Here is a 14,044-nt window from a genome sequence, read left to right as displayed (position 1 = left end):
TTCCCAATAATTTGTAGCACATTCATTTTGTATTTCCCAACACGCCATAAATATAATGTCCTTAACAAGAAGAAAATTAAAACCTGAAAAAGCGTAGCTTTTAAAAGTGACCGGTAGTAAAATTGTGGCAAGATAGAGACATTTCTTACCTTATCTGGAGCAGAAATTGAAATGAACTGAATCCGAGGTCCTCTTCGTAGGACTCTTAAAAATATATTGACAAGGTGATCTTAAGTTAATGTAGTCAGTACTTAGTCCTCATCATTACGCATATCATCCTTATTGGCTCTCCGATTCTCTTTATTTTAATTTTCTTTGAATCGAGATAAATATTTACTTTGATATTGATGGATGACATTTGCGTAACTTGGAAATGTTTCACCTTCCTTTATTGCTTTTGCTCGTCTTCTTTTATTTTACCATTTGATTTCCGTTTTTCGCAAGAGAAGTGAAGATACTTCAGCTGCCTTCACTGCTTTAGCTTGTGCTGTTTCAATTTACTTTCACACATTTTATTTACCGGAATTCCACCCAACGGAACAATGACGACCTTTCATTTGCCACAGCAAGCACCTCGTTGTGTTTCTATTTACATCTTTTCCTAGAAAAAGGCGGGTGAAATTCTTTTATCTTGCTTTGAAATAAAGCCAACGCAGCTAGTATAGCAGACATGTAATGCAAGTAAAAATTAATACGAACATTATAACATATCAAAACCCCGATAGAGAGCTCATCTGTAGCTTTGTAAAGGCATATGTCGTGTTAAATGAAACACCCTGTGAAAAAACCTGTGAATTTTGCAAGGGCTAAGTTTTGTAGAAAAATCACAAAATCTAGAACCTGTGAAAAATCTGTGAATTTTAAGACCTGTGAAAAAACATGTGAACAAAATAGGAAGAAATTTCACTTCTAAAACCTGTGAATAAACCTGTGAAATAACCTGTGAAGAAATTTCACTGAAAATATGCTCAAAAAACCTGTGAAAAAAAAGCTACGAATAAGCTATCAAGACGTTTCACTGAAAAAAAAAGTGAAACGTATTTGAAAAAAACTTTTTTAAAATAATTCTGAAACAAAATTAACACTTAAAAGGCCGTGAAAATGTGAAACATTTTTTGAATTTTGCATGATTGAAATCTGTTTTGCACTGCACCATGCATGTGGTTAACTTAGCAACCTGTTGAGTTATCACCAGCAAGTTGGCATGGAAATCGCATGTGAGTTGTTAAATTGTTCATGGAAAATTTGACAATCCAGGCCAATCTTTTTTTGGTTTGGTGGGCAAATCTACAGAAACTTTGTGTGAAAGTTGTAGGTTTGCCTTTATTTCAAAACTGTGGTAAATCAAAGCCAAATGTGAAATTTATGTTCTAATTGTACTCGAATTCAACAGCAGCATACAGTCTCTCTCTTATTGGAATAGCACTGCAAAATAGGTATAAAATTAACATATAATCAAATTATGCTTCTGCAGCAAATGCGAATAAACTGTTGGTTAATTTGCATTTTTAACATGTGAAATGTATTCCTCAGTCCCTGTGAAAAAGCTGCAAAACAAAATTCTATTTCACAGGCTTTAACACTTTGGAAAATGTCCCACAGATTATTATAATCACAGTTTTGAAATTTTAGACACTACAGTGCAAGTGTACATGTGGCAATGAACAAGCTCAAAACCAAAATTATCTTTCACCGGTTTTTTCACAGTTCTATTACACAGTTTTTTTTCACGGGTTTTTTCACAGGTTGTGACCATGTGAAAAGTGCCTGTTCACAGGTTTTGAGATTTTAGACCCTGTGAAAAAACCTGTGAAAAAGCTCCAGAACAAGATCATGTTCTTTTTCACAGGTTTTTTCACAGGTTTATTTCACAGGTTTTATTTCACAGGTTTGTTCACAGGTTTTGTCACAGGTTTTGACCTTGTGAAAAGTGCCCTGTTCACAGGTTTTCAAAATTTCACGCCCTGTGAAAAACCTGTGAAAAACCTTTGAAAAAACACATGAAAATTAGTATTTCACAGGTTTTTTCACAGTATAATTCATAGGTTTTTCACAGCTTTTTCACAGGTTCTCATCCGATAGTGATAGCCTCCATTTGAATTTAAAAATATACTCAGATATTTGTCCTTGGACATATCTGCTCCTTACAGCTCACAGTTTTTATTGAGCTCCACTCCAAGAAAACTGCTTACTTCTCGGAAAAGTTCTTAATTACCCCAAAGAAACAGAATTTACTAGTTGTTTGTACATTTTGACTGTGTTTACTAGGAAATTTAATTTTAGAATCTATATAGTAATAGTTACTCAAACTTGCTGATACTTAAATCAACAGAAAAAAATCCAGTTTGCAATTTACAATTCTCTCAACAAAACTGTTGATAGTTCACAAGCCTTGTCAATAATTGACTGCATGTGAGACCTGTGATGTTGGTCACCATATACAGCAGTGAGGACCACTGGTCTGGGGAAATGTGCAGACCTGCTTCTGTAGCAATTTTTACTATCTGTGCATCATGCCTCTTCCGCAAATCATTACATGTACGACACTGATACAAAATAAACATAAATTTTTAAAAGAGGACATTAGGCTTTACATAAATTATTAATTGCTACTATTTTTCTTAATTCATTTGAAAAGTAATAATTGGACAATGAGCTGGAGGTTTCTTAGTGGGCAATCAAAGTTCCGAACCAACTGTCAAAGTCAATTAAGAAATCATGAGTGAGCTGTCTATTGTTTTACCATTTAATTTAACCCACTGACAAAAAAGTCCTTATTTTATAAGTATCACACAAATGCAAAGTAAAAGCCATTTTCAAAGATTGACCAGCTTCTGGAAAAGGGCATCAATCATTAGATCATGGTCAATGTGTAGCCAACAGTGTATTTACCTGCTGGGCTGTTGGTTGGTTTTGCTGTACTATTTAATTAATAGATTGCACTTTCTCGGAGTTTAACCCACATGGGATGACAGGAGAACACCAGAAAGGCCCAGTTGGGGGGGGGGGGGGGAGGGGGCGGGGGAGAAGGCTCTCTCATATAAAAAGAATATGGATGCTTATTGCACTTTTAGGGGTTGAAAATGCGGTTTGGTACCTCTAAGGGTGTTCAGTCTCAAAAGGTCCACTGCAGGAACTTTTACAGTACCCTTTAGGGTATTGAGCCAAAAAAAGGAGGCAATCTGTTGCATTATAATTGGTACCTCTTAGGGGTGAAAAGCATTTCAAGCCACACCCACAAAACAGGATCTTGGTATCTCTTAAGGGGGAAAGGCTTGTAAATCATGAACCATTAAACCAAACCAGTGAATAATGGTAATGAGTGCTTTGATTATCTCTGATCTCGGGATGGTTACTACCCACAATGGACTATGCAGTGAGTCTTGGCACAAAAGGGTACCATTTCAAGTTGAATCTATTCAAAATGGTTCAAATTTCATGTCAAATTTGAACTACAAAGTACAATATGGTAGACTACCATTTGGCTGTTCAAAAGAAGTTAATATAATGGCTGATTCATCAAAGGGTGATAAAGCGCAAGGGCTTGAATCTCAATGCCGTCTCAACCCCATATATAACTGAGCCCCTGCCCTTTTGGGTATTTTATCGAGGCCTGAGATTGGCTTAATCTCACAATGAAGTAAAAACACTCTTATACTATACCTGCTCGTCTAGCTGAAACAGAGTTGATTCATTGTCTTTTCTCTCAACCCGAGAAAAATCTTAGCATTAACATCGATAATAATACATTCTTATATTACAAAATGTAGCTCACGCAGGTTTAACTAACAAAACGTTTACAGTAAGAGGCATTAACATTAACATTTTAAATTAATGTCATGGTAAACATTTTTTTAACTTTAGCAACCAAGGGCTGACAGCTGGCCCTCATGTACATGAAATGGTAGATGTGAGTACACTCTTTGAGTAAATAACTGCTAAAATCAACCAAACAGATTGCTTCATTGCTGCATTGCTGGTCCAATATTCTCTAAATACAGAACCAGCACTGTCCTGTACATAAATGAATGATCCAGCAATATTTACTCTTCGGTAAAGATTTTCTAAAATTTTCAGTCATGAAATAAACCTCTTAATTAGTTATTAACCAAGCTTGTTTAGGACCATACTGGGAGAATATCGGCTGTCAGTCTCTTTTCTCCTGTAATTTGATGTTACTCAAAAATATCTGGCTCTTGGTCATTAAGCACAGACCTTGAGCTCTCTGCACTCGGTCTCTAACCATAACCTCTGGACAAATCATATTTTCCATCCATTCCTGAGCTCCAGTAAGTACATACAATGTAACTACATCTTTACTATTTTCTCCTAAGCATTCAAAATAGCAGAGTTCAACTTAATTCAGTGATGGAGTACAACAGGGTTTGGACTTCTAACTTAATGATGTTTGAATTCCAGGTTTTCCAAATTAAAAATAATTCCAGGACCCAGAACTCAGACTTTTTGTGTTATAAATGTTAAAAAAAAAAAATGCCTTTGTACACTCCAGGAGCTTCCAGGAGTAGACGGGAAATAGACCATTTTGAGGAATTTTCCAGGGAAGTGGTAGGAGATTTTACAAATTTCAGAGAGGAGTTAATTTAACATAGTGCCAATCCTGGTTCATTACGATTATGAATACCTTAAAGCATGATGCCCTGTACAGCATTACTGGACTACATGACCAATGCTTGCTTTGGAAGCTTGTGGAAATCGCGATTTCAGCTTCTGGGCCACAAACAGAACTAAAACTTTCCTTGACAAAGCCTCTCCACCCTCAAGAGCCAACAAAATTAGTTTTAAAGCTTCTCCTTGCATTGCTGGTCCCAGAAACTGACAACCACGATCCCGCATAGCAGCCCAGAGGTGGGAAGGCAACTTTGACTTGTTTTGATGCAATAGCACAAGCTCTGTTACAGTCCTTTCCCCAAGGCTTCTTGCAGCACAAATGGCCCTCACTCGGCCATCAGCGACAGCAAGCTGACAGTTAACTAGAGACACAAGCTTTCGCTGAATTGGTCTTGACAGGAGATTGTTCAAAGAGCCCCGATTGCAACCATTACTTGTTCCACTAGCTGTCTCATTTGCAGCACCAGTGTATTGAGCAGCATTTTGTTGTACACTTTCTGTGGGGGGAAGTTCGTCTTCTGGTATTTCCACTCCAACTAGCTGAAGCAAAGCATAGTTAAATGGAAGCTTGGAGATGTCCGTATCAGTATGAACGTGATCAAATGGACATTGTGTTTTAGACAGCTTTGAGAAACAGGAAATGCAAAGCGTGTGTCCACATCCCAAGGTGACTGGTTGCCGATTGCAGTCGTCAAATTGGTAGTTACATTTAGGACACAGGAGAAATTCTGTCCACTGTGAAGTTTGAATGGGCATGACTGATAGATTCAGCTATTTTGCAGGTGATATTTGTCGCTGGATATGTATGTAATTACTACAAGTCTCCTGAGATAATAAAAATAAATAGAACACTCTTTAAGGACGGTGCATACTAAATACAAAGGTTTTTGTGCCAGGTAAGGACCAAGTGGGAAAAGCAGACCTTTGCAAAGGCTATTGGAGATTCCACAAAGAAATGTTGGGGTAGCCACGCATTTTTTCGAGATAATTAGCCTTGAATCTCAAAAAAATGCTGACATCAGCATTTTCTGAAAAATTTAGGAAAGGATATTTTTCACAGATTTCCTTCGAATTTGCCTTTACTAACAGAAAAGCACACACATTTATAAAGATCTTAAAACTGCATGGTAAATGGTAGCATAAAAACCATTTTTCGTATGTTTTTAATAACAAAATTGTTGCAACAGCCCTTTTAGCGTCTCTGACAGCCTTCCTCTGGTTCAGCTGAAATATAGTCTAAATACCTTTTGCTCACAACCAGAAACTAATCAGGTGTTGAATAGGCTTGCCACTTCCATTTCATAACATAAAGTGTGGCGGTAACCAAGCGTTTGTTAAAGTTATTGATCTTTTTTAAACTTTTACGGTGCCCGTTACATTTTTTCTCGTAACCTCCCCGGTAAGTACAACATTTGTGTAGTTTGCACTTGTTTTGTGCGCGCCCTACGCCATCTGCAGGTACATGTTTACAGTCGCATTTCAGTATAATTTTCCACAGGAAACAGCTAGTTTTTCAGCTGGATGACGTTAACAGTTAGTGGTCAGCGATATGCTGCTATTTTGGTATTCTCTCCTGCTTTAAGTACAGGTTCATTAAACTTGATTTGGTCACAGTAGGAAAATTTTGCTTTCTTTTAGTCGTGTACTTGGTAGCGTAGTTGATTGCGTCAATGCCAACCCAGCGCGCGCATAGCGCTTAAACCATGCCTTGCGCGATGTGCAGAAAGTATGCGCACTAACAAAAGTAGGCACCGTCCATAAGATAAATTGTATCATTAAATTGTAAATGCAGTCAAACTTTCGATACGTGTTATGTGTAGTCCATCTCCTGATAATAAATGTCTTCTGTAACAGAAAAAGGGTTAGAACTCGCCTACGATAGGACGTCAGTGAAATTGTTTACTTTACAACAATTGATTCATGCTTTAGCGTGAAAGGGTAAAGCTTAAATCAATATTGTTTAACTAAAGAGAAACTAAGCATTTGGCCTTACATCTTTCATTAAAATTCCTGAACAGTTTGTAAGTCTGAGACCAATTATATATTCTCCTAGTAAACTTAACATCCCGACAAATAAGAAATTCTAAAAAAAAAACCAGTTATACTATGGTTATACCACATCTAAACGGTTAGTTTAGCCTGTGAAAATCAAGCGCGCTAGACGAAAAGCTAATATTAATTAGAAAGCACAAATTGCGCCATTAGCTGGACGACTGAACGAAAAATTCCATCTCAAAGTCATCTTTATAAACAATTTGACATGTGGCTTATAACAAATCATTCTTAGGCATCGTGTGTCGTACTCTAAAGCAACAATATATATAACTGAAATATTTACCTCAGAATAAGCCTTGGTTTATACTGATAGCTGGTCTATGGTGACGAGAGAGAGAGAAGTCTGGATACGAGGAAGTTCGGCAAAGAATTCTGGTTACGAGGAAGTACTGCAAAGTTGTCTGGGTATGAGGAAGTTCTACAAAGAAGTCTGGGTACGAGGAAGTTCTGCAAAATACAAAAAATTACGCAGTGGGTTTTGGTAAGCATCTCCGCAGCGTGATTGCCACCGGGCCGGATCGCTACCATTTCTGGAAGAGAATTTATGGAAACCTGGTCCACTGTGAATACTACTATAACATTGAAGGTTAGTATTGTATAAAAGGGTTTTAACTGAGATGAAACTCCAGGTCCGCTGAAAAGGAGGGATTTGGAGACAACAAATTGCTGAATTTGGACAAGATGGCGGGTTTGGAGATATTTGACTGATGAAAGTGTTTAGGACTTTTTTTTTTCTAAATTTAACGAAATTGAGGCAGGCAAGTTTTATCTTTAAAGAGGATGATGGCGTGCGGTAATTGTTCTGTTGTCCCTTACATGATTCCCGCTGGAGTGGTTGACAGTGGTTTATTGTTTAAGAGATAGAGTGGTTTTCAATTGAGTGTCGAAAGCAATCAGGCAATTACTTTGGTTTTGGTTTTGGTTTTACTAATCGGTTTGAGATTGGCTGAGTAGTCTAATCAGTGAGTGGTTGGTTCGGTTTTGGTTTTACAGCACTTAATTGAAAACTACTCTAACTAAGTAAAACAAGTCAATTGTGACATATTTTGTCTCTAAAGAGAAAAAAGAAATATGAAAATGTCCTTTTTGTGAGAATAAAAATTCTCACCATTCCATACAGAGATCACACGTTTCTTGAAAGAATTATTGATATCTGATATGTTGCTTATTAACCATTCTCCTCCCCATTTGAGAACTTCCTATTGCCAAGATTATGACATCATCAGACATGTGACCACCTTAACAATGTCTTATTACGCGATTTAAGGACACTGAATTCCTATTAATGTTCATTTTGATCTGGCCTCAGGGCAAAAAACATGAATGTTGTTTTCACAGGAAAAAGTCTTAAACTTAGCAGGGTGTCTTAACCAAGGGACAAGCTATGCCTTAAGATGCTTGAGCAGGTTTCTAGGGGTGGAATGTTTTTATATGCAGGGGGTCAATGCTGGGTGGTATAAAGACCACATCATGTAATTCATAGTCCCTTCTTATAGAGGGTATAAGTGGAACAAATAACAACTTAAATGCTACTCGGGGAGGGGGTGTCAACCCCCTAAATCCCTCCCCCGGATCCGTCTCTAACATGCTCCTTTCACATTCATATAATCCCACAATGATCTGGACTAGCACTCGCGTAACTTTTCAAGGGCCTGACAGGTTGGAGGAATATGAGAGACCTCACTCCAGGTTCTTTATCATCATATATATGTAGTTATAACATAACTAAAGCAAAGCGCGCGCTCTGATTGGTTAATTCAGCGTCTACTATTTGCCCATGGGTGTACGCTGCTGACGTGTGTGCTAATGTTTACAAAGCAAATCTTTTGACAGACATTGTTTCCAAAGTAATGACCGACGTCCTTCTGCCAGAAATGCGAAACTGTCTTCACAGTTGTCTGAAGATGAAACTTTATCGAGTTACTGGTGTGCAGTCGGTTATCATGGATGAATTTTCGCGCGCTTGTTTTCTCTTGTCATGTAAGACTACACGAACATTTTTTTGTGATATAGCTCAATAAAAGGACTTCTGTTGTTCCAATGTCTCAATGTTATGTTATAAAACAAATGGTAAACGCCATGGCGTGCACTATTGAGTTATGGATGCACTTGGGAGGTTTGCTAAGCACTCAAGAAGCTAGAGTCGTACTCGGCTATCGCCTCGTGCGACTCTTACGCTTCTCTCGTGCTTAAGAACCTCCCGCGTGCATCCATAACTCAATAAAGCACGCTATGGCGTTTACCGTTTGTTATATGAAACCTTTTGCATATAGAATAATGTCACTATTTCGCTTAATCAAGTAAGTGTAGGATGTAACGCAACCATGAGGTAAAAGGTAACGACAAGAAAATACGAAAGCAACTATATGGCTTATATTAGTCTTAGGGGACACAGCCCAGTGGCAGGTTTGAAGCGACTTTATGATAGGCACACAAAATTAAAGCCTTACTTATTCCCCACTAATATGGGAACAGAACAAGACTATTGGCAGAGCCTTTCTTATCTCCCCAGCACAGCACGGGCTGGATCGGACAAGATAAAGGGCAGGGTATAAGATGGCAAGACGCAAGCTATGCCAAAACTTGGGGGAAGTCACTACGCAGAAGTAAATGTCACAGATGCATGCAAGGCACGCTTCCACCCCCACCCCCCCCCCCCCAAAGCAAGGCCGCAACTAAAGAAAATTGCCCGAGCCGCCAGCCATTTTCGGAGCGACAGAAAGTACCACTGATTCTGGAGTGCGTATATAAATCTGGTAACAAGCTGACGACCAGCGACCTAACACTTAACTTAATCAGACTGGTAGGCCCGCAGCTGTGGCAGCCGCCGCTGCTCCTATGCGAATGCTGTGACCCATAACCCATTGTCACCCGTGCTGCCCGTAACCGCCCGTGACGAACGTTGGCCTTTGTTCCACTTCTGGCGTCATCTCCTTGGACTAAAATTCGCATCATCTATACTCAAGTTCTGCAGGAGGAAAAGATCTTTCCAATGATACCCAGATCAGAGTGACTGGATCAATTGAGCGTGAAATATGCACGAAAATGCTTAGAAATTTGAGTGAAAAACTCGGAGCAAAATTTTCCTCTACTACACTTGGCTACTCTGTTGTAAGGATTTCCCGTCTCGATGGTGCTTTCCCGGAATTCTTGAATTGGTAGCAAGCCCAGTAGTAGGTCGAAAACTGTAGCAAAAAGACAGGAAAAGGAGAAAAATGAAAGGCAAAATAGACGTAGGTCACTTTCTCGTCCAAAAACTCGAAATTTTGATTTCTGCTCATGCCCGAGCAAAAATGTCAGAACGCGATGGTCATGGAAAGAAAGGCATGCTGTTTTGTTGCAAATGCCTTTTTGAGTAGATTAGAGCTAATTTAGCTCATATCTAGGCTAAAAGTGTCCAAAATGTGTTTTTTTTTTCGAAAATCTCCGGGTGTCAGTGGGTTAAATAAGGCTCTCATGCGGGCGTCCCGCGCTTCTTGCGGAATCCTCGGGGAAATTATACAGAGTGCTTTTTAGGGACTACACCCATGGGGTGACACACCAAGTTAGGTAGAGGGGAGGGAGGAATGGAACCCACAATTCTCCCCAAATGCACTTCCTTATTTAGGCTCTCAGAAACGACGTCGAGATGTTGGGCGGCTGATATTAAGTTCAGTGGCGGATCCAGACCTTGAGCTAAGGGTGGGGGGGGGGGGGTGGGGGCGGTTGTGTTTTACTTGCGCTGCCGGCTTCTTTTCCTTCTGTCATTTCTTCTTTTCTACCCAAAATAAGGGGGGGGGGCAGGCGCCAGGGCCCCTCCCCTAGATCCGCCACTGAAGTTACACGACACCCGTGTTTTGATGGGGCTGAGGTAACCAATGCGACTACCATACCACAGGGTATTGATTAACTCGGTAACAAAAGAGCTACTAGGGTGATTAACTAATACAAGCACTAATTTATCCGCATTAAGTTGGGTGGATACTGTAGGGTTGCACTTCAGATGGCGCTACTCCACCTTATTTCTTGCTGCAATATGCATGCTGTTGACTGGCCTGTTGCTGCTTCCACACTGCTTGGGACCAAGGCAGTTTAACTGGGCGTGGTTGCCTGAGCCGCAGCGACACTCCTATGCTCCTACGCTCCTACGCAGACCTTCTTTGGGCTCGTCGCGCAATCTCGTCAACCTCCTCCCCCCCCGCCACAAACCTCTGCTGAAATCAAGGGCACATTCCTTTTCTTTTGTTTGCGGAAATTCCGATCTAGGCTGCGAACTTTTTGGACCCAAAGATCAGTTGGAGATGTCGGTAATAAATTAAAAAGCTGATAATAAACTGAACAATCACCCTTGGGGCGAGAAGTACATCGCAAACTGTTGGGCTTTCACGTCAACGCCAACGCTTTCAAAGTAAGTATGCAGTTTTACCAATACAGTCCGCGCTCGTAGATTTACGAACACTTCGTCTTTTTCACAGCGAAATAAACTATAGTTTATCGAAGGGGATTTAAACAGATGAAAGGAAACGCTAGTATTTTAGCGTTTTACGATCATTTTTCAAGTTCCAAGCAGACTTTCATGAGGTTTCTAGCATTCTAGCCAGGATTTGATAGAAATGAGCCATGCAAACAAATGTCCGGAGGGTTTGTTGTACTGGCCGAGTCAAAGCAGACAAGGGCTTGGCGGCGAGGTTTTCTGGTTGAGGCAATCCTCCGCCGATGGTACCGGCGCGGAGTCTTCAAGGCTTTTTCCCAGAGGACGATGCAAACCCAGAGGGGTCGCTGTAATCAGGGTGCTAGGATTGGGAGCGCGAAGATCGTCCGTAAAACAACTTTAAGCCTCCTTTTTGTCAAAGACCCACAAAGCTTCGTTAACGGAGGTCGAAACGGTCTCCTGAATGGCCGACATCTGAGCTGGCGAAAACACCACATGCTGGAGGACTTGTGAAACGAAGTCCTCGAGTATTTCTTCGACTGCTGAGTCGAAACCCGACTGCCTTTCTTTATTGGAACTGTGGGTCTCCGCGTCGGCCTGCTCGGTAAGGACAATGGGCTTCGTATGTCCGCGTACATTTGAAGCCGTAGGTTTGTTTTTGTGCACACGACCAACTCGAGGGCGATCTCTGGGGCGGCGGTTAAGATTTTGCAAGCGGAGGTGAAGAACTTCATTGAAAAGGTTCTTGTTCGTGTGGTTACGAAGGCTCAGAACATGGGCGTGCCATAATTTCAAAGCTAAATTGTTACAAACTACTTACAATCCTGCACTTTCTCTTCTCCTGCCTGGGTTCAACCTCTATACAGAGCGGGAAAGGAAGAGCTCAACGACTGGACTATTTGATCGTTCACAAGATCACCAATCAGCTTCGCACACTGATTTCAATAATAAGGAAATATTGAGAGGTCAACCCTCTCGCAGAAGTTCGAGGGTGCAATAGGGCTGAATTTAGATGGACTTATAATTTATAACTTCCGCCACGCTGTTTCTGCTAAAACTTGGTTAGGGTATATACATGTAAGGCAATGTAAACTGATTCGAGAAATTTAACAAAAAATACGTAGATATCAGTAACATGGCTGACTGACTGCGATTTTATCCCAAAATCAGTGTCAATTTAAACTCTTATACTATTTTTCCCAGTTAAACCGATTTCCATAAAATTATATAACCAAACTATTAAAGCGATCACTTTAAAGACCCAAATTAAAGTTTGTTCAGTCCCCCTGAACAACAGTAGGCCACCTAAAACTTGGCATATATTAATCTAATGTTAACACTGATACAACCACACCCTTTCAATAAGTCTTGTTGAAACAGGCTTTTAATGTACATTCCTTTTTTCTTCCCAGAAATGCCATCCTCAACAAGATCTGCAGCCGACGTTATTTTCTCATGGAGGTACCAGGTTGACACGTGACTGTTTTCCTTTCTCTCCTGGGAATGGAAAATACACAAATAAATGACAGACAGAGTCAGCAGTATTTTTATCTGCCTTGACATATGAACTATCGGATAGAGTAGAATTCTTGTGTTCTTAGTAAAACACATAATGGGTAACGGAGTAATACTGAGAGCTAAGGTCGAGTCTTTGTTATTTATAATTAGTAGCACTTTTTAGGCTTACCGAAACGCTGTTTAGTCAAACCAGAGCGCTATTTGGGCCAACGGCGGTGTTACTCTAGCTATCCAAATAATAATAAAACAGATACTCCTGTCACGCGTTACCCGTTACGTCGTTACCCTAACAAGTAACGTTTTTTATAGATTAGTTTTCCTTTTACACAGTCATGTCACCATATTATGTGTCATGATACACAAGACGGCTTTCAATTTGAAGGAAACCTTTATTAGACTAACTTTACTTCAATGCTTTGGTGTTTTAAAAACAAAACAAAAAAAGAACAAAGATCGGATCGTTTTTAAGGGTAACTTTTTGCGGAGACTAGTGTTCCTTCTCAGTAGTGATGTGATCATGATATTATTATGTCATGATTTACAAAACTGCTTTGAATTTTAAGGAAACCTGCAAGACCTACTTCATCTCAAAGCTTGGGTATTAGGCAAGCAATTTTTCGTCGGAACGTGTTAACATGTGAATAGTTTGGCTTTTCACTTTGAGACCGTTTATATACAGTTATATTTTCCTTTGAAAACGTGCAGGAGTAGGTTCGTAGCAGATAGATTTTTTAAAACATGATATTAAACTTTTGTAGAGATTTCGGAATTCAACTGCGTTAGAATTTCACAGAGTAAAAACAGCTTATTGTTTTGGTCACGTGGTCGGGGAACGAAGGGGAGCTACTTTTAATATTGTGTACATCAGAGCACTGTTCTGCTTGCTTTGAGAAATTGTAAGATAAATGATTAAGTGCACGGGCGTAGCCAGGATTTTTCAAACGGGGATAGGGGGCGTCACACTGTGTCAAAGTGAGGGCACTAACTAGATTGTCATGTCGTTTTCGCCACCTGCTGTAAATTGTTTGCTTAAAAAAGGCTTACAACAGGGGGTCACGGGCACCCCAGGACCTCCCCCCCCCCCCCCCAACTCTTGGCTACGCCCCTAAAGGAAACTATTTTGTAACTTGGGGTTTGAATAACACCGTGGTATTTTCTGTGATTGTCCACCCCACAACTGGAGAAATGTTTAAAGGAAGTCAGTACAATGTAGATTTACTTGTGGTGTAATATTTTATGATTGCCCGGCATATAAATAATGATTAATGAATGTTGTGAGACCATGCCAGTATAAAGTTTAAACGTACCGGAATTACATGAAACTTGGGACGTCGGGACACATTAGCCTCGGAAGTGTTTCGTCTATGAGGAAAAATGTTACCTTAAACACCCTTATAGTCAGTTTAAAGCTTAATTTTACTTAACAAAGTT

The 14,044-nt window shown here is 39.9% G+C and overlaps 1 pseudogene; it reads right to left on the bottom strand.

Moving 5' to 3' along the window:
• Positions 1-1,370: 1,370 nt before the first annotated feature.
• Positions 1,371-5,385, bottom strand: LOC149107045 (roquin-1-like; annotated as a pseudogene).
• Positions 5,386-14,044: the final 8,659 nt, after the last annotated feature.

Source organism: Orbicella faveolata, unplaced genomic scaffold (assembly GCF_042242905.1).
Source record: "Orbicella faveolata isolate gen_17 unplaced genomic scaffold, um_ofav_v1 contig_27, whole genome shotgun sequence".
Classification (NCBI taxonomy): domain Eukaryota; kingdom Metazoa; phylum Cnidaria; class Anthozoa; order Scleractinia; family Merulinidae; genus Orbicella; species Orbicella faveolata.
This window is presented reverse-complemented; position numbering and strand designations above follow the sequence as displayed.